This window comes from Salarias fasciatus, chromosome 3 (genome assembly GCF_902148845.1).
Source record: "Salarias fasciatus chromosome 3, fSalaFa1.1, whole genome shotgun sequence".
NCBI classification, from domain to species: Eukaryota; Metazoa; Chordata; class Actinopteri; order Blenniiformes; family Blenniidae; genus Salarias; species Salarias fasciatus.
The window spans coordinates 29,878,497-29,902,194 of NC_043747.1; the positions used below are offsets into that span (position 1 = coordinate 29,878,497).

At 45.3% G+C, this 23,698-nt stretch overlaps 2 long non-coding RNA genes across 21 annotated transcripts; both read left to right on the forward strand.

The window, feature by feature from the left end:
- On the forward strand, positions 1-17,643 carry LOC115409473 (uncharacterized). Of its 14 annotated transcripts, XR_003933963.1 has the most exons (21): positions 1-379; positions 1,285-1,725; positions 2,524-2,656; positions 5,611-6,672; positions 6,775-6,914; positions 7,061-7,264; positions 7,348-7,389; positions 7,689-7,850; positions 10,916-10,976; positions 11,061-11,363; positions 11,741-11,815; positions 12,593-12,643; positions 12,712-12,805; positions 13,258-13,658; positions 13,762-13,795; positions 13,898-14,048; positions 14,161-14,691; positions 15,264-15,364; positions 15,884-16,017; positions 16,268-16,540; positions 17,385-17,643. It is a non-coding gene; the product is annotated as an uncharacterized LOC115409473 (long non-coding RNA). The 14 variants fall into 14 exon arrangements; XR_003933962.1 differs by adding an exon at positions 12,445-12,503 and having other exon boundaries at positions 13,258-14,048; XR_003933957.1 differs by adding an exon at positions 13,126-13,170 and having other exon boundaries at positions 13,258-14,048.
- A 236-nt stretch (positions 17,644-17,879) lies between these two features.
- Positions 17,880-20,608, forward strand: LOC115409515 (uncharacterized). Of its 7 annotated transcripts, none has more exons than XR_003933972.1 (6): positions 17,880-18,096; positions 18,183-18,268; positions 18,338-18,441; positions 18,540-18,737; positions 18,868-19,965; positions 20,062-20,608. It is a non-coding gene; the product is annotated as an uncharacterized LOC115409515 (long non-coding RNA). The 7 variants fall into 7 exon arrangements; XR_003933971.1 differs by having other exon boundaries at positions 18,554-18,737; positions 18,868-19,975; XR_003933968.1 differs by having other exon boundaries at positions 18,554-18,737.
- Positions 20,609-23,698: the final 3,090 nt, after the last annotated feature.

The window sequence follows — 23,698 nt, forward strand, 5'->3', positions numbered from 1 at the left end:
ACACTGCCCCCTGGTGGCGGCAGGAGACTGGAACACTGCCCCCTGGTGGCAGGAGGAGGCTGGAACACTGCCCCCTGGTGGCAGCAGCAGGCTGTTGCATTGAGACGGTATGGCTGCAGCCTGGAGCCTCCCGTGTGATGCCCCTGTCTCATGACTCTCGTGTCATGCTGCTAGTCTCATAGCGTGGGTGTGTGCAACAGGAAGTGTACACGGTAAAGCGGTGCTTTCAAAGATCAAGGAATGCGACCTGAGACAACCAGGGCGACGCAGTAATACGCCTAGAGGCGTCTACACTGCCGGAAATTAAAAGAAGATGAGGAAGAACAAGATGAAGAAGAAGAAGCCGCGGCGGCGCTTTCAGTCATCGATGGCGTTACAGGTAACTTCCGAGAGAGGACGGTTTCTACATCCACTTAATACATAAGACGTTTGACGTTTGACTGAAACATTAACGTGTCATTTGAATTGTAAGGTGTCCAAGGGCTAACACGTCTTTATGTGAGGAAACGTTTGTTGCCTCTTTTTTTCCTTTAAAGCTAACACCTAATGCTAGCTACCTAAAGCTGTGTTTTTCAAACTCTTTCACTGATAAATGAAAGTGTTTTTCAGTGAAGTGTCCCTCATGATAAGATGTTCAAAGAAAGAATTCACTTTTTTTACTGATTTATTTTAAATGATCATTTGCTCACCTCTAAATATCAACTCGGCTTTTTCTAAGATGGAATCATCTGCTTTGGCATGATTTATTTATTATTGTTCAGTAAGCAACATTATGAAATGTATATAGCATGTCTCGGTGTTTTACACATGTTGTCTTTATGTTCAGAGCAAAACGAGGCAAGAATAATACCCAGAATACCCTTGTTTTGCTTTCAGATGGTGATGATCATTGAAGGAAAATCATTTTTCAACATGAATATGCAAGAACTGATGTAAAGACGATTGTGTCTCAGTGTGTAGCGTTAAACTGGATTAAACCAGAACACGATTCTCAGTTTAAGAGAATGAATGACAAGAAAATGATTCATTAAAATTAATTTTTATTACTATTTCTTTTCTATTTTTCCCCTCCCAACTGCTTTTGAATTTCATGAAACATGATTTTTGATTTGCATGTGGACTGTGAGTTTTCTGGAGTGTAATAAATAATAAATGAGAATATGAATTAATATGACAGGCAAATGTATGTTGTATCCCCATTTGACAATAGAAACAATAATAATAAAACCTAAAACATTTTTTGACAACAGACTACTGTTTGTTTTTCCTATACTGTTCCTTCAGATCCACCCTGGTGGTTTTTTTAAAAACAAACCCACCACCGGTGCCGAGATGCACGGTGTGCTGCCCCCTCCCACGGCCCCCAGGTGCCCCACTGGCCGGCAGTGGCCCCGGCCACAGGCCGTGGCTCCACAGCACCTGGAGCTGCATGAAACAACACACTCCAACAAGAAGGCTGGTTCCCCTCTGTCAGCTCTGGACTACACCACGGCCACGTTTTTGCTCGTCATCACTGCCTTGGTCAGATATTTGTCAGCTTCATGTTACCAGGAACGCTCACAGTGTTGGACATGAGGTTTTGGTCTCTTCATCGATTGTAACAGAACCACAAGTCGTCAGGCCTGCAGGCCTGGAGCAGAGGCCAGTTTCACCGCCCTTCTGTTCTGGAGCGAAAGTGAAAAGACAGGATGCAGAGAGCAGCGTTGTCACAGATTACTTGAAAAGGTAATCCAATTACTGATTACTCATCAAAAAGGTAATCTAGTTACTTTACTGATTACTTCAATATCAAAGTAACTAAGTTACTTTAAAAGTAACTTAGGTACTTTTTACCAATTTCCTCCCTTTGCTGCCTCAACATAAGAATGACAGCTGGTTGTTTAAAGCTGGTGTCCGGAGTTTTGAAAGAGAGAGGTTTTTTAATCCAGCGTCTCAGGCTCCGCCCTCCCTCTGCTTTCATGAGCGACCAAGCCACGCCCCTTTAATTGTGCACGCTATTATCCGTCAGGTGAAAATGAGAGCCTCCAGTCCTGCAGCATCCTCCATGTTGAGCTGTTTACGGTGGATGTTCAGCAGACGGTGGATATATCTGCTGCAGAGCTAACTCTCCTCTGCTGGGCGAGCGACGTGCTCTCTGGCTGCTCCACACTGACTGACAGCAGGACAAGGCGGAAGCTTGAAGTCTATTGGCTGAAGCTGACCGGCGCTTTTTCGGATAACATGGGGGTCTATGAGACGAAGGCGGGGCTCATAAATACATTTTTATATTGCTTTATGCTAACATTATATTGTAGTATCGAACCAGACTGACACATTGAAGCTCTGTTGAAAAATGATTCAGACGTTGGAAACAAACGGAAACTCCGGACACCAGCTTTAAATAATACTTTATTGAAAGTGCACCAACCTGAAACATGAGCATGTTTTTTGTTTCTGTTTCATTGGCTTTATGGTACAGAAACTGGTGTAGAACTCGTTACACCTGCAGGCTGGTCTGACATCAGGAAACTGTAACTGTTTCAGAAAATCAGCTTTATGAGCGAGGCCGAGCGCAGGAACTGTGAACAGAGCCGTGCACGCCCGGAGAAGAGGAGCCATCGAGGCGTTTCCTCTGGAGAAGCCGTCCAGCAGGGAGGACGGTCCAGCGCATGCGCGAGTAACAGATGTTTGGCTTCGTCTTTTGGAGAAAATCCCTTGGTCCTTTTTAGGGCCCGACCGATATGGCTTTTTTTGAGGCCGATGCCGATTCCGATATTTGACAAAAAAAAATTCCGATATATCGGCCGATAAATTTAAAAATTATTTAATGAATAAAATAACTTCTGTTTTGGTCCCTAAACACTTACAACAGCAAAAATATAAATTGCAGGCAGAATATTTTACTGTTTTACAACACTTTGTCCTTTAGTATTTAACTTTACAACAGAGAGGAATTTTCAAGTACAAAAACATGTTGTCTTTGACAGAGTTGCATTTTGAATATACAATGGGGGAAATAAGTATTGAACGCATTAACTGTTTTGTCATTACATTTATTTCCAAAGATGCAATTCATGTGACATTTCTTCCAGACACTGGTATTAACTCAAATAATCCACACATGAAAAGAAATCACAACATTCAAATCCATAAATAGTGATTATGTAGAATTAAGTGCAATAACACAGGAAAAAAGTATTGAACACACCATGGGAAAGCTGTATAGTTTGTCAAGGAAAGGCACCATACCATCTCACACCTGAAAGTAATTAGTCTTTGTACTTCCTATAAGTGCAAACCAACATCAGCTGGGTTAGTGCTAATTGATGGCCCTATAAACAGGTTGTTTTTTCACCAAGTAGTCAAACAAGACACATCTCATGATGGGTAAAAGCAAGGAGCTCTCTCAAGACCTTCGCAGCCTGATTGTTGCTCAGCATCAGAATGGAACTGGTTACAGACTTATCTCAAAGAATCTGAGTATTCCAGTAAGCACCGTTGGGGCCATTATCCGCAAGTGGAAGAAGCATCACCTTATCATCAACAGGCCGCGCACAGGAGCTCCTCGCAAGATTTCTGACCAGGGAGTCAGAAAGATGGTCAGAAGAGTTCTCAAAGAGCCAAGGACCACCCGGAAAGCACTCCAGCAAGACATGGAGGCAGCAGGTACAAGTGTTCCAGAGAAAACGATAGGCAATGCACTCCACCGCCATGGCCTCTATGGACGCTCAGCCCGCAAGACTCCGTTCCTCAAAAAAAGGCACGTTGAAGCTCGTCTAAAGTTTGCTAAACAGCATCTGGATAAGCCTGTGGAATACTGGGAGAATGTTGTCTGGTCAGATGAGACCAAAATTGAACTTTTTGGCTGTCATACTACACACCATGTTTGGAGGAGAAATGGCACTGCACTTCACCCAAATAACACTATACCAACAGTGAAGTTTGGTGGTGGAAACATCATGGCATGGGGTTGTTTCTCATCTCGTGGTACTGGCAGACTTCATATAATTGAAGGAGCAATGAATGGAAACATCTATCGGCAAATTCTTGAGATGAACCTCCTGCCATCCACCAGGATGATGAAGATGAGACGGGGCTGGACCTTTCAACAGGACAACGATCCGAAGCACACGGCAAAGTTGACTCTCGAACGGTTTAAAAAAAAGAAAATCAATGTGTTAGAATGGCCCAGTCAATCACCTGACTTAAATCCGATCGAACATTTGTGGAAAGAACTAAAGATAAGGGTTCACCAGAGGGCACCAAAGAATATTCAGGATTTGAAGACAATCTGTGCGGAGGAATGGGCAAAAATCACACCTGAGCAGTGTGGGCGATTAGTTCATACATACAACAAGTGTCTGGAAGCAGTCATTGCAAACAAAGGCTTCTCCACAAAGTATTAAACGAGTCTCAGATAGTGTGTTCAATACTTTTTTCCTGTGTTATTGCACTTAATTCCACATAATCACTATTTATGGATTTGAATGTTGTGATTTCTTTTCATGTGTGGATTATTTGAGTTAATACCAGTGTCTGGAAGAAATGTCACATGAATTGCATCTTTGGAAATAAATGTAATGACAAAACAGTTAATGTGTTCAATACTTATTTCCCCCATTGTATAATGATCACAAATAGTCCGACAGTAATATTACTGCATAACAACACAGTGAGATGCTGTTACAGCCTGTCACGTTGTAGTAGTTTCTCCCAAAGTAAAACTAACAGTGACACAACATCATGACGGTTGCTGAACACAGACAGTAACGGTAATCATTATTAACCCCTCCCCCCAGTGAACACACCCACCAGGAATCTGCAGAGAAAAAGTTTAGATTCCGCATTAAAATCCAGGGAAGGTCCGTGAATCCGCAGACAGACGTGAAAAATTCTGCGATCACGGAATCGCGGATGCCTGGAGGGTCTAACTGAATGACAAACAACATAACATAGACTAACTCCGCCCGCCTGAAATGCGCGGGGGTAGAAACGAGCGCTCCCGCCGGCACTCTGTTGGTTAATCATTCAGGAAAAAAACATTCATTTAAACTACTGAATGACTACATGTGGACAACTTAACAGCGGCAAGAATGAACCAACATCATCATCCCAAATGAGGAAGGCTGGCGCCGCACGGCACCGCACGGCACCGCATGGAAAAGCACACAGATCACAGCTGACAGGGAACACGCACTCTGCTGGGTGATGGTTCTCACGCTCGTCGTTCACTGGGAAAACGGGGCATCAACAATAAACATGCACGTCCGCTCGGTGAGGCTAAAGTAATGTTAGCAATGTTTCCTGGTTGTAGCGTAGCTTAGCTTTCTCAGCTTAGCTGTGAAAACAGCAGTAGGACTAAGGATGTGTACGGAGTCAGAGCTCCCTCTGGTGGACAAACGGTGCAAGGACATGATTCTGCATGACTCCCGACACTTCATTCACCATTTACTGCTTTATGAGAAATTAAGAGTGTATCGGCGTTCTATCGGCAAAAACCCGGCCGATGATGAATATTTTGAAAAGGGCTCATATCGGCCGATAATATCGGCCGGCCGATGAATCGGTCGGGCCCTAGTCCTTTTGTCTTGTGTTGTTTTAAGAGATTTTGTGACTGTTTCTCTCTCACAGGTGGAGGAGAGTCCAGGACAGGACAGAAGGGAGTACAGGAGGATACGTCTAGTGACTGCAGGACACTACCAGAAACATCTTTGCCATTCAGTCCCAGCATGGACAACCCCCCCCCCCCCCCCCAAAGAAAACTACTCTTTGTCAACACTGTAATCTGAAGATTCTTAAAAAAAGCATGAAGAAACATTTACAGAAGACACGCTGACATTGCTCACAGAGACATCAGTGCTTCTTCCCATCTTGATGCCATGTGCGCAGACCAGAGAAATGAGATACTTGCTGTGGAAAAATGCTTTATTGGACCACTTGTGCCTCTGCATGTGCAAAAGAAAACTTGGGGGAAACTACATCAGGTAAAGTGTGAGTCCAGCGAGTGGCAGAAGGACTGTGACTTTGCTGTCCGGAGCGGCTTGACCACCTTTCAGTGCCATCATGTCCGCTCTTTGGATTACTGCTCAGCAAATGGCATCCAGACGGCGCTCCATGAAGACACACTAAGTGATATGGTTGAAAACGAGAAACGCCAGTGTCTCCAGCTGCAGTCTCAGGCAGCTAGCGGACCAGCCACAGCTGATCTCACCCTGAAGTCGGAATGCAAACGATATACATCGGTCTTAGAACCAACTGTAAGCTGCTACAGGGAGAGTCATGGTCACTTACGACACAAGACTGAATACATGGCGCTGTCCGTGGTCAAAGCCAAGAATGCCGTGCATTCATAAAGACCTGGCCACATGGCATTTCTATGAGAGCCAGCGTCATCTCTTCAGGAAGGTACGGAGCACAGACATAACTTTAGAGGGTGAGCCACAACCAAAATGTGGGTATAAGATCCTCCTGAGGATAACCAACTACACAGGATGGTCTCATGTCTTCACTCCACGAAAAAGTACCCGCCTGTTTCACCAGAAAATGTCCGATCCGCCAAAAAAGAAGAAAGCCCACAAGAGCTTGTTCCAGGAGAAACGGTATGCTCTTCATGACCAGGAGGCTTCGTTCTCGGCCCACCAGTGCTCATCACAAAACAAGCACAGATCGTGTCTTTGACCGGTGTTCTGAGAGGTAAGCTAACATCCGTGTGTTTTGGCAACCCCCCCCCCCCCCCCCCCCCCCCCCCCGCTTCCCTTTCCTGGAAACTGGACTGACCGACGGCTCTTCTCTCAGGTGTTCACACCGACTGCAGAGACTGCAGCAGATGTGGGACGCCTTACAGACTCCAGGAATATCTGGATGGTTTACAGAACTTTGATCATGGCGTCATTTTGACTCTAAACTTGTGCATCTTTCTACGGAACTCACTTCAGGTAAGTAGATTACATGTTCTACACACACTGGTTTATTCATGCCAAGTTTTATGGAGTATTGACACATGCTGGGCATTCATGACATATGTATTAAACCAGTTATTGCGTTACAGCCAGGCTTTGTACAATAAATGCTTTATTTGCAGGCTCACACTGCTGTTGGGCGAGTTTTTGATGCCCTAGAAGAAACTCTGCTAACAGTTTTGCCAAGCAGGGACCGGCTCCTTCATTCATATCTGCATGTTGAAGCTCTCACAGCACACGAATACAAATATTCTTGTGTGAACTGTGGACACGTCCCTCGTGTAGTGCTGATGGATCTTCACAGAAGGAGGTGTTCGGCATGCCTTGTAAGTGTTTTCATGGTATAAAACAAAACAAGTGACTGAAGAAGTGTTGTTTAGACGTCTCTCTCTGTTAACTGTCCTTTTAGGTCAGTGATATCGAGCCAGTCCCTGAGGATTTCACAGGACAGGTGAACTGTGAAGATTTCTGGGATTCTGTGTCCATGGGCAGGATAGCCAGAGGACTTTGGCCAAGTGAGAGTAATGGTAGACTTTGTTGGTGTAGGAGTCTGCAGGATTCAGTAGAAACAGCATCTTAATTAGAGAAAATGTTCTGTGTGCTTGAAACAAAAATGCAGCAACAGAAGTATCTTGTTCTTTATATGAATCACATTTTTACAACTATGTAAATACTTGAACTGAATTTGACCAAACTAATAAACCTGCTAAATTATTCTTTCCACATTTCATTCTAACAAACCGGTAACAGGAAGCCCAGCTGTCGGTTTTGGACACCTTGGATTGGACGAGACACACGGCGGTCCCACATAGTGCTGAACACAGAATTCCTAAAAGGTCAAGGTCCAAGACAGTCAGCAGAGGCTCCGGTGTGACAGAGGACAGACTCACCAATCAGTTAATGGATGTGAAGGTATGATTTTAACTGTTTGCATCTCCCTGTCTTTGCACAAAGGACTTAGTCACACACTTCCTGTACTGTAGCCCTGTAAACAGCATGACAGCTGTACGTAAGCAAGATGGCGTGTTGAGGTGGTTCGATATACTGGAATCCACAGTAGGCATAAATGTTACATTGGAAGATAATATTCTACATGTTAACTTTATTTATTCTTTCTCTTAAAGGGATACTTCAACATTTGGCCCATTTAGCGCAACTCCTCAGTCATCAGAGCAGCAGACTTCCTGTTTCTGTGAGGCGAGCTGTTGTTTATCCAGAGGCGAGTCGGGGAAGGTTTTCAGGACGGACACAATGGAGGTGGATGGTATTTTTGGTTCCCCACATCAAACTCATCAAATACACAATCCAACAACCCCAAAACACTCTGGTGGACACATTATAATCCACACATTCACTACGCTGTGGAATATTAATGCAACATTACCAGATTGAGTTGTTTATGCGAAGATTGCTGAGACGGAACTACTGACTAAACATGGCGTCTGGGCGTAGTGATTTCTAAAGTGGGTGATTAGTGTCGGTACTTCCGTCAACAAAACTGTTGACGGAGCTCCCCGCCGCGGCCCTGGAGAAGGAGCTCACCGCCGCGGCCACGGATCTCGCCACCGCGGCCCTGGAATCGGGCCGTGCATCGGCGGGCCCAGCGCGGCAGCAGTCCTCGACCTCCGCTGCTCGCCGGAGGATAATTAGGGAGGCGGTGAGGAGGCGCTCGGGGAGCCACCAATGCTGCTCCGGGGAGAACCAGGACCACCGCTCCCCGGAGAACCACAGCCCCAGTGACGAGGCTGCGCCGACAGAGCGCAGCGCTCCCCAGCCCCGGACACCCGCATCACCCCCCGCCCCCGCCCCGTTACCCCCTCTTCTCCCCCACATCTCTCCTGGTCGGGGACAGCAGCATCAGGAATATTCGCTTCTTTAACGCCATCATGCGGTGTATTCCTGGTGCTACTGTCCCCACGCTCCTCCACGGACTCCCGGAGCTCCTGCGGTCCCTCCCCTCCACTGTCCGCCGGGTCATCGTGAACGTCGGCACTAACGACACGGCCCGGCGGCAGTCGGAGTCACCAAGCAGGATTTTAAAGGCCTTTCTAACCTGCTGGAGAGCTGTGGGAGGTCGGTTTTTATCTCCAGACCTTTGCTGATCATGGCAGACACCGTCTTCTTCTCAAGTTTTGTTGACGGAAGTACCGACACTAATCACCCACTTTAGAGATCACTACGCCCAGACGCCATGTTTAGTCAGTAGTTCCGTCTCAGCAATCTTCGCAGAAACAACTCAATCTGGTAATGTTGCATTAATATTCCACAGCGTAGTGAATGTGTGGATTATAACGTGTCCACCAGAGTGTTTTGGGGTTGTTGGATTGTGTATTTAATGAGTTTGACGAGGGGGAACAAAAATACCATCCACTTCCATTGTGTCCGTCCTGAAAACCTTCCCCGACTCACCTCTGGATAAACAACAGCTCGCCCTCACAAAAACAGAAAGTATGCTGTTCCAAATGACTAAGGAATTGCGCTACATGGGCCAATTTGCCAAAATGTTGAAGTATCCCTCTAACCCAGGGCTACTCAACTTACCATTGCTCGAGGGCCACATAGAAAAACATTTCTGTTTGCGTGGGCCGCAACCTCGGTTTGCTAATTTATATGACTGAATTATGTAAAAGACATTTAAATAATGTAATTAATATTCAATAATGAAATTTTAAATGCATTACAATAGAAAGACAACTACATTAGTCTTTTGTAAAACTAAAATAAGACTTTGTTGAAAATATATTACACTAAGCCTTATAGTTCTATTTGTGGCTGTTTTCTGCATTTCCCATAAAAAGCAAAAAGGTGACATGGCATGACATTTAAAAAAAGTCAGATATCAAATTATAAAATGAGGCTTTATTCACAAAATATGAATATACTTACTACACATATGAGCACTTTTTGTAACAAAACATAAGTATTTTAAATATTTTTCAAGCAATGCGTTTGAGAAATTCACTAAATTACAACAAAAAAGCAGGTCTTTTTCCACAAAAAAGTAAATTAAGGGATTCTTTACAAAAATAATTGGCCTACTCCTGCAAAAAATAAATGAAGTAAAAATTAAATCTTGTGCATCACAAAAAAGATCACCGGTGGCAAAAAAAAAAAAAAAAAAATCATTGTAAAGCATACAAACATAGCTCTGCAGGTGACTTACTTTTTGGAGAACAATGACAGAAGAAAAACACAGGTGTGCATCACTCACAGAAACTGTGCCCAACAGCAGCCCTACAGAAGGTCACAGCTAAAACTATTACACTCACCTGAAATCAGGACGATGTATCACATTTCTTAGCAAAGTCAAATTCACGTAGGATTTATAATAAGAAAAACAAAACTTTCGGAAGTGTCTCAGTGACAGAACAGTGGCAGTGTTGTCACAGGTTGAGTGGTGCAGTCCTACTGTAATAAATTCCTGACAGCGGTCGTGGTGACGCTGAAGATTCGCTCGTTTAGGAATGGACGGTTTTTGGCGAAGAAGACACACTGGCTTGCTATTTACCTCCAGAAAAGCAAATTCTTCCCCCCATGACGGTTGAAATTTCCTGTGTTCATCACATAACTTCAGTTTAACTTCACCAGCGGCAGCCATGAACTCCACTGCGATCAATCTTCTTTGAGTCTTTTGTTTTCGGCAGTGAGCAAACAGCCTATTGGCGCATTACCGCCACCAGCTGATACAGCCCCACAATTGCAACACTTATCTGCCTGTTGTCAGCAGGTCAAACACACTGCCCTCTGGTGTCCGCATATCAGAAACGTTTTTTTCCTCATTAAAAGTCGATTTTTTTTTCACTGCTTACAATCAGCCGTGGGCCGCACCGTTACAGCTTGCGGGCCGCATGCGGCCCGCGGGCCGCGGGTTGAGAAGCCCAGCTCTAACCTGTGCCGGTGGCTGCAGTGCGTGCACTCTGCCAGGATTGTGGTGTGGACTGTAATGGTTCTAAGATGGACCTCATTCTGCGCCTCAGGACTGAATGCAGAACATACAGGCCTACGGCAGAGTATCTGAGAAGATCTGGGGAGAATCAGGTGAAAGCTTTGTACTTGTTGGGCTCGTCATTTTCATACTATCTCTGATCTTTGCTGTAAATACTTGTTTTTCTGTCCATTGAGGTGGTTTGGCCGTCATCGTGTGCCCATGCGGTGTGGTTTACAGCTTGAAGTTCAACATTAGAGCAGAGGGTCTCGAGACTTTGCTGATATGCTGCTGTCATGGAAACATCTGCCCGATGTCTCCGTGGAAGACTTTAAAGAGGCCTTGTAAACCACACACACGTGAGCCAGAACATCCACTATTCCAGCCACATGGAGGCCATCTTGCTCCTCCAACACCACCGAGCGTAAAGGCTGCCATGGACAGAAAACTGAAACTCCACCGTCCTTTCCTTGTGGAGCCAAACGCAAACAGTGATGAAGGTGAGAGCCATCCAGTGACGAAGTCCTCTCAGCAGTCTGTCCTGTGGGACAAGCTGCACGAAAATAACAGCGAGGATGTAAAAGAACAGTTACTTCCTGAACAACATGTCGCCTTCATCTCACATGTTTCTGGTGAGAAACTTTGTTCACCACTACAGTGGAATGAAGGAAGACAAACCATTACGAAGCTGAGAAAAAATGTGAGAAATGTCAAAATCATTCTGGACAAACTTAGGAGGGCGATCGCAGGTAACGTCTGACAGTTTAAAGTAAAGTAATACAAGCAATTCAGGATGCTTTTCAGTTCTGATGTCTTTCCAGCATCGCTGCTTTTCAAATCGTGTTAAATTGAAATTGTGTTTGTGCTGCATGGGAAGAATGTCCAAGCAGTAGACCGCTACGAGGTTCCAACGTGGCTACAGTCACGACCTGTGGATGCCTCGTCTCTTCCAGTAAATATGTCTTTTTTTCTCTTTTTTTTGTCTGTGCGTTCATGTGTTCACCGAATCACATTTCACAAACGGACTGGAAATCTGTTTTTACTGTGTCGTCCGGATCTCTCCTTCAGAACGATTTGGCTTGCAAGGATTTCATCCTCATACCGCCTGGGAAACCAGGACGCTGCATGCTTTGTGTGCTCCAGGTTCATTGTGGGACCAGTTTTGCACAGTAATATCAAAAAAGTGGGCAAAAGTGAAAAAAACCCTTGTTAGCATAAATTTGTAAAGGGATTTTACATCTGTTGACATTGATATGCCCAAATAGAGAGAGAACGATTCTCTTCCTAGACTCCCTCTTCCACAAACGTCCAAAAGCCTCAGCTGGCTTTGGGGATGAACGATTTATTCCAATTTGCCGGTTTCTTTGGCATCATGTCCATTTTATAGAATGAATATTTCTAGTTGTTGTTGGAGCTGCGGTCCGTTCTTCACCACTTCTGGTTGTTCCATAAGCAGCGACGTTAGACGTACTCAACCCTCATCCTCAGCCTGGTCTTTGCCAGACTTTGAATGAATACTTTATGGTCTATTTTTGAAATGCTGATTAGTATTTAACACGCTGAATGATGCTTTCACTGTAGTGAAGGTGCACAAATGATTGTCCCGGGAAGATGGAGTGACTCACAGCCTGGACGTCAAAGTAAAGATGATTCAGTTAATTTTATTGTGGATTTTTGATCCATTAATGAGGTGCATTGAAGAGTAACAGTCCTCTCTTCTTTCTTTCAGGGTCTCCCAAGTCAGCAAGATGGAAATCCCTGTGGGCCCCTCATGCTAAAGGTAATCTCTATTGTCTCAAAAATGAAAACGTGGAGAGGTTTCTCATACACAAATTCACCTTTGGACAGATGTTTGGGCTGCTGTGGAAATGTCTGGGCCTGCCTGGCAGTGAAAACACAAGACGGGATGAATAACATATGAAGGAAATGTCTGGACAGAGAGGTACACGACCCAAACCCACAATGCAGTCTGGCTGCTCAGGATTCTGGTCTCTACTCTGACAAGACTTTCACAACACAGAACAGTCTTTTTGTTATCATGAGTCCATCCCTTCATCTTCCCCTTTCAGTCGGTTAGACCAGTTAAAACCAAGAATCATCATCAGTCTCAAGCGTTCTAACAGACGATAAGGGATAACTTAATGTAGCCTTCAAATTTCCTCAACGTTTGTGGTTTCCCAGTACTTCACAAGGTGTGTAATATGTGGCTGTAGATCCGTCTCTGGGTATTTACAGGATTTAATGCTGTTTTGTGTTTTACAGAATGTCCTTCACATTGTGCTGGGGGCAGATTTTCATTTCACAAATGTAAAGTGTCCAAAAAAATGGCCAGAAGCATGATGGTGCATTTTGTTGTTGAACGTGACTCCAGTGTTTGTATCGTTGTGTTTACAGGATGAGACGGACACGTTCAGGACGTGGTGGTTCCTGCTGCTCCGGTCCGGTCGTTCAGCTGTCCGGAATGATTTAATGATCACATTTAGAACTGTATTCCCAAAGGGCATGCAGATAAATGTTTTGTTTTCCTAATCTCTAGCATGTCATTTAAAAAAATCTTTGTCTTGTAAAGTTTGGCACAGAAAAGGAAAGCAGCAGATCCCACTGGAGACTCACCCCATGAAATGTTATGGCCTGCATGTTAAAGCTTCTTTATTTTATAGTAGTATAACTTTTTCCTGACATACTAAAATGAGCTTGTGGTGATTGATTTTTAACTGATCTTTGTTGTCCTGAGAAAAGTCAGTCGTTGTTATCTGTGTCCAGACAACAGCAGGACAATCCCTCTGGAAGAATCGGTGAGTGTGGTTGAAATTAACCTTATATAATAGTAGGTTTGGGACAGTATACTGCTAATCTACCCAATGAAGTACCAGAGTACTACATTATGTGCTAATTCAGGAGACTGTGCATCCACAAGGGATCCTGGAGGCCAGTCAGGAGCTGATCGTGATGTTCAAACCACTGTCCTACAATACATCACTGACAATGAAAAAGGGCTACAAGTGATTTTGACATCCATCTATATTCTTTTCAGATTCCAGGAATATGTCTGGAGGACAGACTTCTGGAGGCGGTCCTCCAAGATGGCGAGCAGCGCTGCTGACCTTGGCCCTGGCGTGCTCCTCTTTCAGAGACATTGTCTCCAGTGTGTCTTTTAGAGAGAAAACAGGTTTGGTGGCTTGACGGTGAGTAAAAATGATGCTTTTATGAATCGCAGACTTGCAGCATCTCAGCATGTCTCAAATGAAATGAGGTCCATGTTGATAATCCTGTAATCTATCATACAATATCATGCAGGTGTTGCTACTTGGAGCAAGTTTTCCAGCAGTTACACTGAAGAATTCTGAGCGACAGACTCGGTAGAAACCTGCGTCATCATTTTAAAGGTATACTGGAGGATCCTTAGACCCAATCAGCGTTGTCTGGTTCCAACTCGTGATTGGGCAGTCGTAATGTCAGTCAGTGTGGAACGTGTTTGCGGGATGACGTGTCCTGTGGAGTCGCCGCCTCTGTGGCGCTCTGGTTTGGAGCCGCCATGCGCAGAGCGTTGTTCAGGAAGTGACGCAGTGGAGCGACCATCGTAGAAGCAGCTTGCTCCTCCCGCGAACACCTCCGAATGGCCAGCCACAAAAACATATCATTGTTTGAGATGGCAGAGGAGAGAAGAAAGGCCACAGAAAGGAAGTGTTTTCCTGGGAGATTCCTTTACGAGGCGGCGGACATTCAGAGCACAAAGGGATTTCGGACTGATCAGGACGAGGGGAAGTTCCTGCTGGACAGGCGACCTGCTGATGATCCCATTCTGATGTGTTTCTGCTGCATAAACACGTGAGACTCTGCTTTACGGATCGTATTCTTATGTATGATTGTAGTCCGACTGAAATGCTAACGCCGCACGGCACAGCCTTCGTTAGTAACTTCTAGACAAGTAGAACTCACTTATTTTGTTGCCAGTGACGAGATAAGATTTACGTTTTATTTTCACAGTGGTGAATTTTCTCTGGACGTCAGAGGCGACACGTTCTGCACCCATAGCTTCAGTACAGTAACTGAGATAGAAAAGTTTGAGGCAACGCAGGGGTTCAGCCTGGCTGGCTTGAGTAGCAGAGGGGCTGAGTGTGTACCTGCTCAGGCTCAGTGGAATCACGGCAAAATCATGATTACAATTTCAAACAATGTGTTGTAAGTGTCTTTTTAAATATACTGTGTTATCATAAGACATGTGATCTCCAACTTGTTCTGATGTTGCCCAGTTGCTGTAAAACACACTGTAGACAATTTAGGTAGGGGGAAGGCTCTGTTGGGGGGGGGGGGGGGGCTGCCCGGTCTGTATAATGGTAGGGGAAACACTGCTACTATAATCTATATCATATTTATATATAGTCTTTTTTTTATTACAGTGTTGAGAGTTCCATGATGTCGACTCCTCCAACACACTCAGGATGGACGAGGCCTCCACCCCCAGCTGTTTCACAAGACCAGAGGAGGACAGTACGTCTCGGTGGGTGTTACAGTGATACTTTCATTTGACAATTGTTTTAAATGTCTTGTGTCCTGTGTTTGTGTAATGTTTTTGTGATTGTGAAACGGAGTCGCTGGAACATGTAAAACAAATTTCAGATCCTGGAATCTGATAAAGTATTTAACTAACTTACTAATTTTCAAACCTTGAATGAATGTGGGAGTACAAGGCTACGCCGATGTTCTCGTCTTTGTGGGAGTGAAGGCGTGTCAGTGCTGGGGGTAAAGCCACTCAGAAGCAGCAGCAGTAGCGGTGGTGAGGGGAGCACTGCACCTCCACAACAAGCAAGGTCACGATCATTTGTTACATGAGCTAATCCCAGTAATTAGCTTAAACCTTTGCTTTCATGTTTGCTTTTCCCATAAAAAGGCGTCAACCTCCAGCAAACAACAGTTTATAGATGAAGACGCATTCAGTCGTCTCCAAAACTCATTCTAAGTGTGTCTGGAGAATTGCTTTTTAACAATTTCATGACTTTCAACAGTTATGTGTTTCCAGTGTTGATTGGGACGATGATAGGTGGACCCCGGACACGGAGGAGACGTTATCCTCTTCAGAAGAAGAGTCGACTTCTGACAGCGACAACAGCGAAGGCAGCGGTTGTGATTTCGCCCCATTAGTCTACGTCTCCGGTACGTCACATAAAATAGTTCAATGAAGTAGTCAGAATGTGTGATTGTGAGGTGAGGGGGTTGAACATGGCTGCTAACATGCTAATGTTCTAGTCACACCTCTATGTCTGCTGGAGATAAAGTGTTCACACCTTTTCATGAGCAGCACAGGATCAGAAGAAGAGTTTCGGTGCAGGTTACTTCAGGCGGGCTTTACAATCGCTCATTTTCTCTCTTTTCGCTCCTCGGGGTCTGCTGGTGTTTTACCAAGCGGTGCGGCATTGGATGAACGTCCTGCCATCGGTGTGGAGGAACCGGTGCAGGACCCAGTCCTCCAGATGCACCAGTTGTCCCAGAAGAGGATGTTGTTGGTGAAACTGCATCCACAGTGTACCAGGACACCGTCACGCAGCTGTTGGACTTCCTCATCCCTCCTACTGGAAGTTTCCCAGAGAAGAACGCCACCACGACTGAGCCATGCAGCGCAGAGCAGCCCTTTGAAGTCCCGGTGAAATCCCGATGCTCCGCTGTCATTGCTGAATGGGTAGGTTTTCTGTGTCTATGTTACTTGTTGCAATAACATTTGTTACTATTTATTAGGGGTGGGACGAGACACAAATTTCACGAGGCAAGATGTCTCACGAGATTGAGTCCACGAGATCGAGACGAGACGGGGGGGAGGGGGGGGGGGTGTTTTGGTGCTGAGCTGCGGGGAGCGGCGCGGTACTCACATGCAGCGTCGGAGCACCGAGTGTCGGGTCGGGGCGCCCCTTGTACGGCCACGGCGCCCTCCGCTGTACACTGCGCCCTATTCCCATTCAAACCGCGGCGCACAGACGACGCCATGACTGCATTTGCACTTCCTGCCACTAGGTGCGCTGTTTGCATGTTCAACCTTATTTCACACAGACACCACAGAGGAAGAAGGGCTGCAGGCTGCAGGCTCTCTGCATGCTGTTAGAAACAGAGTGTGAGCAGCAAGACGTGGTAAAATGTTCATTGATGCGATGCAGCGTTTTTTCAATAAAAGAGAAGAACTGAACGACCGTTTCCGCACATTTTCTTTACGTCGTATCAATTAAACTGGATCACAAGTAGTTCCTGGACTCAAAAGACCAAGATTCCTTGCGGATAGAACATGGCAGAACAGTATTTCATGTCCCTTTTGACCGGGTTTTTAAATATGAATATGAGCACATTCAGGGTTTTACACGTGTTTCTATGGCTGTGTGCCATGTAATGTATCATTCCCTCAATATTCCAGGTAATAAAGAGTTTTTGCCTTTATATAATCGTACTCAATCTCGCGGCATTCGATCTCGCGAGATCTCGTGATGCGAGATCTCGTCCCATCCCTACTATTTACTGTCTGTCTCACGCCTTCACAGGTTTGTCCAAATGGACATACTGTCTGGAAGTGGAGCTCAGCGATGCTTCAGATGTGGGATGCTAGCTGGGGACTTCATGCTCGGAGTCAACATTCTTCTCTCGGGGAATAACTTTCGTGAAGTGGCCCTGCTCCTTAAATGTATGAACATTGGAATGATAGACCCTGCAACATTCCACAAAACACAAGAGCGACTCTGCCTGGACACGATTGAGGACTTTTGGAAGAATTAAGGAATCAATGTGACTGATCAGTGAGTCTGTTGTGCTCCTTGGTCAACAGAACTTTAGCGTTAATGCTTTGTGCAAAATAATAGTTGTTTTATCTCTGGATTTGTTTTTTTTTTTTTCCCTTGTCCTGTTCAGCAGCTGGGGCGTGCAATATTGTATGATTGTAGCCTTTTACTATCCGAACAGATTTTAATATTAGCAGCAGGACGAGACTGAGTCTCCTCCTGCTGCTGCCTTTATTTAAAGCTGGCATCCGGCATGGCTGAGGACAGTTTCTGAGCCCAGTGCTGCACCTCGCCACTATGGAGCATGATGGCAAGAAAGTCATTTCCACAGTAAATCAGGACAAACGCCAAACAGGAGGCAGTTCTGTGGTCATGGGAAAACTTGCCTTCAGGAGGACGATGGACAGCATCTGAGCGGGATGAGCAAGCGTGAAGGAGTTTTGCACAGAAGCAAACATCAGTATGTCTGCACTGTTCAGTGAGTTCATTTTACAAACACTGATTTTCTTTGCTTGAACTCTTTTTTTGAAGGCTCTCACTCTTTATGCCTGCTTGTTTTTGCAGAGAGTGGTGAATACAGAGACCGTGGCGTCCAGCACAGTCTCCATATCTGGCATGGTGCAAAAACCCTCGGCAAAAACACTGTAGCGGTACGCATTTATTCACAGAATAACTCACATGGGTACCACGTGCTTTACATTTAGAAACATCTGTTGTAGCTGGACGTGAGAAGCAGTGTGCTTCGCTCCTCCGTTGGAGTAGAGATTTCACCAACCATGTTTGGTGTTGCTGCCAGGAAGCGCCAACATATGAAGCATTCATGGTACTTTTACTTCATGGTATTTTAGTGTAATCTGTGCTTTATTTTGATCAGAATTATTTAAAAACCAAAACAGTACACGTCTGTAATTTATAAAGCAGCTGTTTTTATAAAGGGTCTGTGGACTGGATGTAACAGATGAACACCAGTGGTGCTTCGGTTCCTGCAGGCCTGGTCCCTCGGATGAGACAGGAAGGACTAGGGAATGGATTCTGAAAGGCTCTGCAGCACAGCACCGCCTTCAGCAAACAGTCCTGGATGCACGTTGGTGAAAAACATCACAAAGTATCTCCGTTCAGGTACAGATCAGTCTGAGATAGTGTACACTTCACCTCTCTCCCTATTTTCTGTGCTCTGCCAGAGGGTAGAGCTCACTGGCTGTAGCTCCTGTAATGTTTTACGTTGTCCTGTTGTATCTATATTTATTAGGTCTACTGCAGAGCTGGAGGCCTTCACAGTCGGGCATTAACAGAAACGTCGACGAGTCGACAAGTCGACTTGTCGACTTCCGTTGCACAAGTCGACGTAAATTTGGACGAGTCGAAAAGTCGTAGGTTATTCTTTCTCCCACCTGATCACCCGACAGAGCGCAAGTCTCCATCAGCGCGTGTGGATGTGCTCATCTTTCTCCAGGAAAACATGCAGCGCAGCCCAAGAATGTGAGGGAAGGTGACCCAGAGTAGGGTTACTAAACTGACTGTGATCTAAGGATGTTACTACAATAAGGATTATTTTTTACCCTTTGTCTTTAGAGGCTGGTGACTTCTATTTTCTTTATTTTTATTGCAGCTGAAGTTAGTTTGTCATTGATGCCCATGTGGTTCTGAAGTATTTAATTTCCATTTATTTCACGTTGAAAACTCTTTTCTAAGTAATTTTCTGTGAACCATGCAAGTAAGACCAGTATTGAGTTATAGTTCCGACAGCCATTGGGTTTTGATTGCTTTATTTATTTAATTGAGGCACGTTGCAGGCTGAAGTTGGTTTCTGGTTGGTGCCTATTTGCAGTTCTGAAGTATGATTTCCATTTATTTCACGATAAAACTGCTGTCTAACCAATGTTCTGTGAACCATGCAAGGAAGACCAATATTGAATTATAATTTTGGCAGCCATTGGTTTTTGATTATTGTGGTATTTATTTCATGAAGACAACGCACGCTATTTTTTTTCCAAAACATGATGAAGACACGCGGTGTGCATCTTGGCTGCTGCTGCTTTAAATGTAAAAGACAACTCACAGCGTTAGCCTTTATTTTGTTCGGGTTAAAGTCTACATGGCTGCGTTGCAGTGAACTTTAATGCAACTTGCTCGTTGCTGGACAGCTGTGTGTCCATGTTGCCCCCCCCCCCCCCCCCCCCCCCTCCCCCCCCCGGTCAACGTGATTAATGCCCTAGTTCACAGCCTCATACTGATGAAAGCATCAAAGCGCTTCGCGTTTTCCCCGCCTGTTCACCGGGCCAGAGGGATGTTGGTGGACTTGATTTCAGCCATCCCCTGAATGGAGGACCACCAACAAAAGCCGAAGGTACATATCAGTAAGTTACTTTTTTCCTTGTTATACTTTAATCCTTTGCCCTCCTATATATTCATTTTATTGAGCCTTTGTCATCTCATTTCTCAGGTATGGCAGGATTTACAACAACAAATCCAACATGTGGCGACTCCACACTGTCAAAACACCCAGACAGGGCTCCCCATCCCAGAGCTCCGCAGGGCCATCCTCCGGCGGAGGCTCGGAGCAGCCAGAGGGCTGTCAGAGAGAACCCTGAGCTGGTGCAGGCCCAGCAGAGCAGGAAGAGCAGATTGAAACAGCCAGCAGTGGGCGGGTGGGAGCGACGCTCAGCCTGTATGAAAGGGAAGCATGAACTGGTTTTAAAGTAAGCTGCGATTTGTGTCTCTCTGTTCTCTCTGAAACTGTATGATCTGCATTTATTTCCAGTTTTGGGATTCTGTGTTTACATGTGAGCGACGTAATGACCTGATCGAGGAGCCAATCTTTATGTTTCACTTGACACGGTGTTGAAAGATATATATTATAAAGATCTTTATTACTGTTTTTATAAACTGTCGTGTTAATCTTCTGGACGGCCAGCCAGCCGTGGACAGACGTGCCTCACATGTCAGTATTGTTCTTATTCTGTGTTGCGAATGTGTGTTGCTACACATTTTCCTCGTCTGGTGTTAGAGTTGTGTCTCGTGGTCACCAGTGGCTCCCCGTCGCTACACCTCAGCAGGTGAGCTTACAGTGTTTACCTTCATAAGCTCCACTGAACCAGAGGCAAAATCCTAATAACATATTCATATTGTGGACTGTTTTTTATATACAGAATTATTATCATTTCAAATCAAACTTTATTTGTAAAGCACTTTTCATATTTATAAAAACAACGCAAAGTGCTGAACAGTAAAAACAGTCATAAAAACAAAAGAATAAAACCCGCACCATCAATAAGTATACACCACACACACACACACACACACACACACACACACACACACACACATTGAATCAATTGCACAAAGCAGAGGAGACATGGCATGGCACTAAGCATCATGGGAAAACACTACCAGTGGGGCCGTTCACACCAGGAGAAGGCGAAGGTCATTAATACTGGGGCCCCAGCGCTCGACCCCCGACCCCACCAGACCAAGGGGAACCCGCACACCGAGGTGTGGAGCCCCCCCGGCCAGCCGGGACCAGAGGACTCGAGCACAGTGACCCCAGCAGAGGACCAGGACCAACTCCTGGTGTGAAGAACCCCCCTCAGGAAACACTGGAGTTAAAACAGCTAAAGACATAAAAAGACATGATACGAAGTTAATAGTAAGATAAGATTATAAAGTGAAAAAAAAAAAAATTAAAATAAGTTAGAAGTACATGATAAAAATAGAACGAATAAATAGATTAAAATAAAAATGCTAGTAAAAATAAAAAATAAAAAAATAAAAATAAAAATAGAAAATATGGAGATAAGAACTATAAAAGGTTAATTAAAAGCCAGATTAAAAAGGTGTGTTTTCAACCTCCCTTTAAAACTATCAACAGTCTCTGCGGTCCTGAGGTTCTCCGGCAGGCTGTTCCACAGGCGGGGGCCGTAGTGGCTGAAAGCCGCCTCACCATGAGTCTTGGTTCTGGCTTTAGGAACACACAATAAGCTGCTGCCAGAGGACCTCAGGGCCACGAGGGTCGACAGGGTAAAAACAGATCAGCTAAATAAGAAGGCGCAAGGCCGTTAAGACATTTAAAAACTAATAAGAGAACTTTAAAATCCATCCTGAAGCGACAGGGAGCCAATGCAGCGACTGTAGAACCGCTGTAATGTGGCTCCGCCCCCTGGTCCTCGTCAGCACGGCGGCTGAGTTTTGTAACAGTTGCAGGTTTGAAATGTTGTTTTTGTTTCAGACCAGAGAGCAAGGCATTACAGTAATCTAACCTGCAGGAGATAAAAGCTGCATTAGCGCCTCCTGCTGGCCTGAGAGAGAAACGGGCGACTCTGGCTATAATCTTAAAATGATAAAATCCAATCTTAGTTTTGTTTTTAATGTGTGGGATTAAACTTAGCTCAGAGTCAAAAATCAGGCCCAGGTTCTTCACTGACTGTTCTGGTTTAAAATCTAATAATTTTGGTAAAATTTTCTCTCTCTGACCTTCGGGACCGAAAACTAAAACCTCAGTCTGGTCCTGGTTGAGCTGCAGGAAATTAAAGGCACATTACTGTCATTTCAAGTATTTCCAATGTTGTTCAGTTGATGTAAAGTTTAAAATAATAGCGAAACACTTGATGAACACTGTGAGCGGGCCGTCCTGCCTGTGTGGAAGAGGAAACACTGCTCACAGGACAGCAGGTGAAGAAGTTGCTCTGTAGTGATCATATGATAAACCCCAAGACACAATTAGTATCTCACACCTTTTATTGTAACAGTAAAGAAATACAGTAGTGCAGTAGTACAGTATTGTTGTGACGCTCTCATCAGGGAGATGTGCTGTTAGAAAAGGAGGTGGCAAAAAAATCACAATGTGGTGCAAGAATAACTCAAACAGCAGTGCAGTGATTCCCTGCAGACCGTCTGCAATCCTACAGACATATGATGAAAAGAAGTGATAAAAATGTTAATATTTGGTGCAGGAGTTATTCACAGTAACATCAGTGTGATCATTTCAAGTAATGAACAAACTGGACATAAGATGAAGAGTATTTTATGGTGTTGCAGGAGTGAATCCCCCGTGGTTCTGGTTGGATCGGGGTGAGCGTTGCGCTCCAGACCCAGCAGCGGGGTGTGACCGTTCTGTTTTCAGGGCCCAGAACGCCAAACTGCCGGTAGGCCGTGAAGCGGGACCGTCTCCTGCACGTCCACGTCCGCCCTCAGGTCACTCCACATCCCTCTCGCCAGCCCGAGCGCCCCTGGCTCTACGATGTCCATATGTGGCGTCCATCTTGAAGTGCGGGCGTCTGGAGCGTTCCGGCAGCGTTTCCGCTCCAGCAGCGTAGCCTCGGCTCACGGTACGTTCACGAGCAGCAGCCAGGAGCCGGAGGGTTCTGTGGGGTTCTGCTGGAGCAGGGTCCGCCCTGAGACGCACAGCTTCGAACATGAGGCTCGGCTCGCGGTCAGGACACTCCAGAAGGTCGTGACGCTGATCAGGGGTCAGTGTTCGAATTCCATCCTGTTAAAGTAGAAAGTGTGTGGCTCCAGACATGTCTGACAAAACGTGCTTTTTATTTGTTAGAAACATTATTGTCTGAAACGATCTGGGATATAACGCAATAACAGCTCTAATAGCTTTCAGTGAGACCCCTGGTGGAGGGAGAGCACATTACAGTTACAGTAGAATGAGTGTTTGTGTGTATTGGAATTCCCCCACGCTCTCGTTTGTCTGGTAGGTTTGTCACTTCCATGTCCAAATGAGAATGAGGGTCAATGGAGGCAGAAGCTAATTCTTCTACAACTGAATTATCAAAACACACACACACACACACACACACACACACACACACACACACACACACACACACACACACCCGTTCAGCTCCCTTCCTTGCATCAGGGAGCGTCAGTATTCTGATGGTCTTCTTCAAGAAGCGGTCTGAACCTTTCCCCACGTCCGTCACTTCTGTCTTGATCTTTGTCCTTCTTGCTTCCACTTGATTTCCCATCAGCCTTTCTGCCTTCAGCGGTCTTCGATTGGGCCGTTTTGCCTGGCGGTGGTTTAGCAGCTCCTCCCTCACCCCCCGGTCTGGTACTCGGCCTGGGAGTAGCGG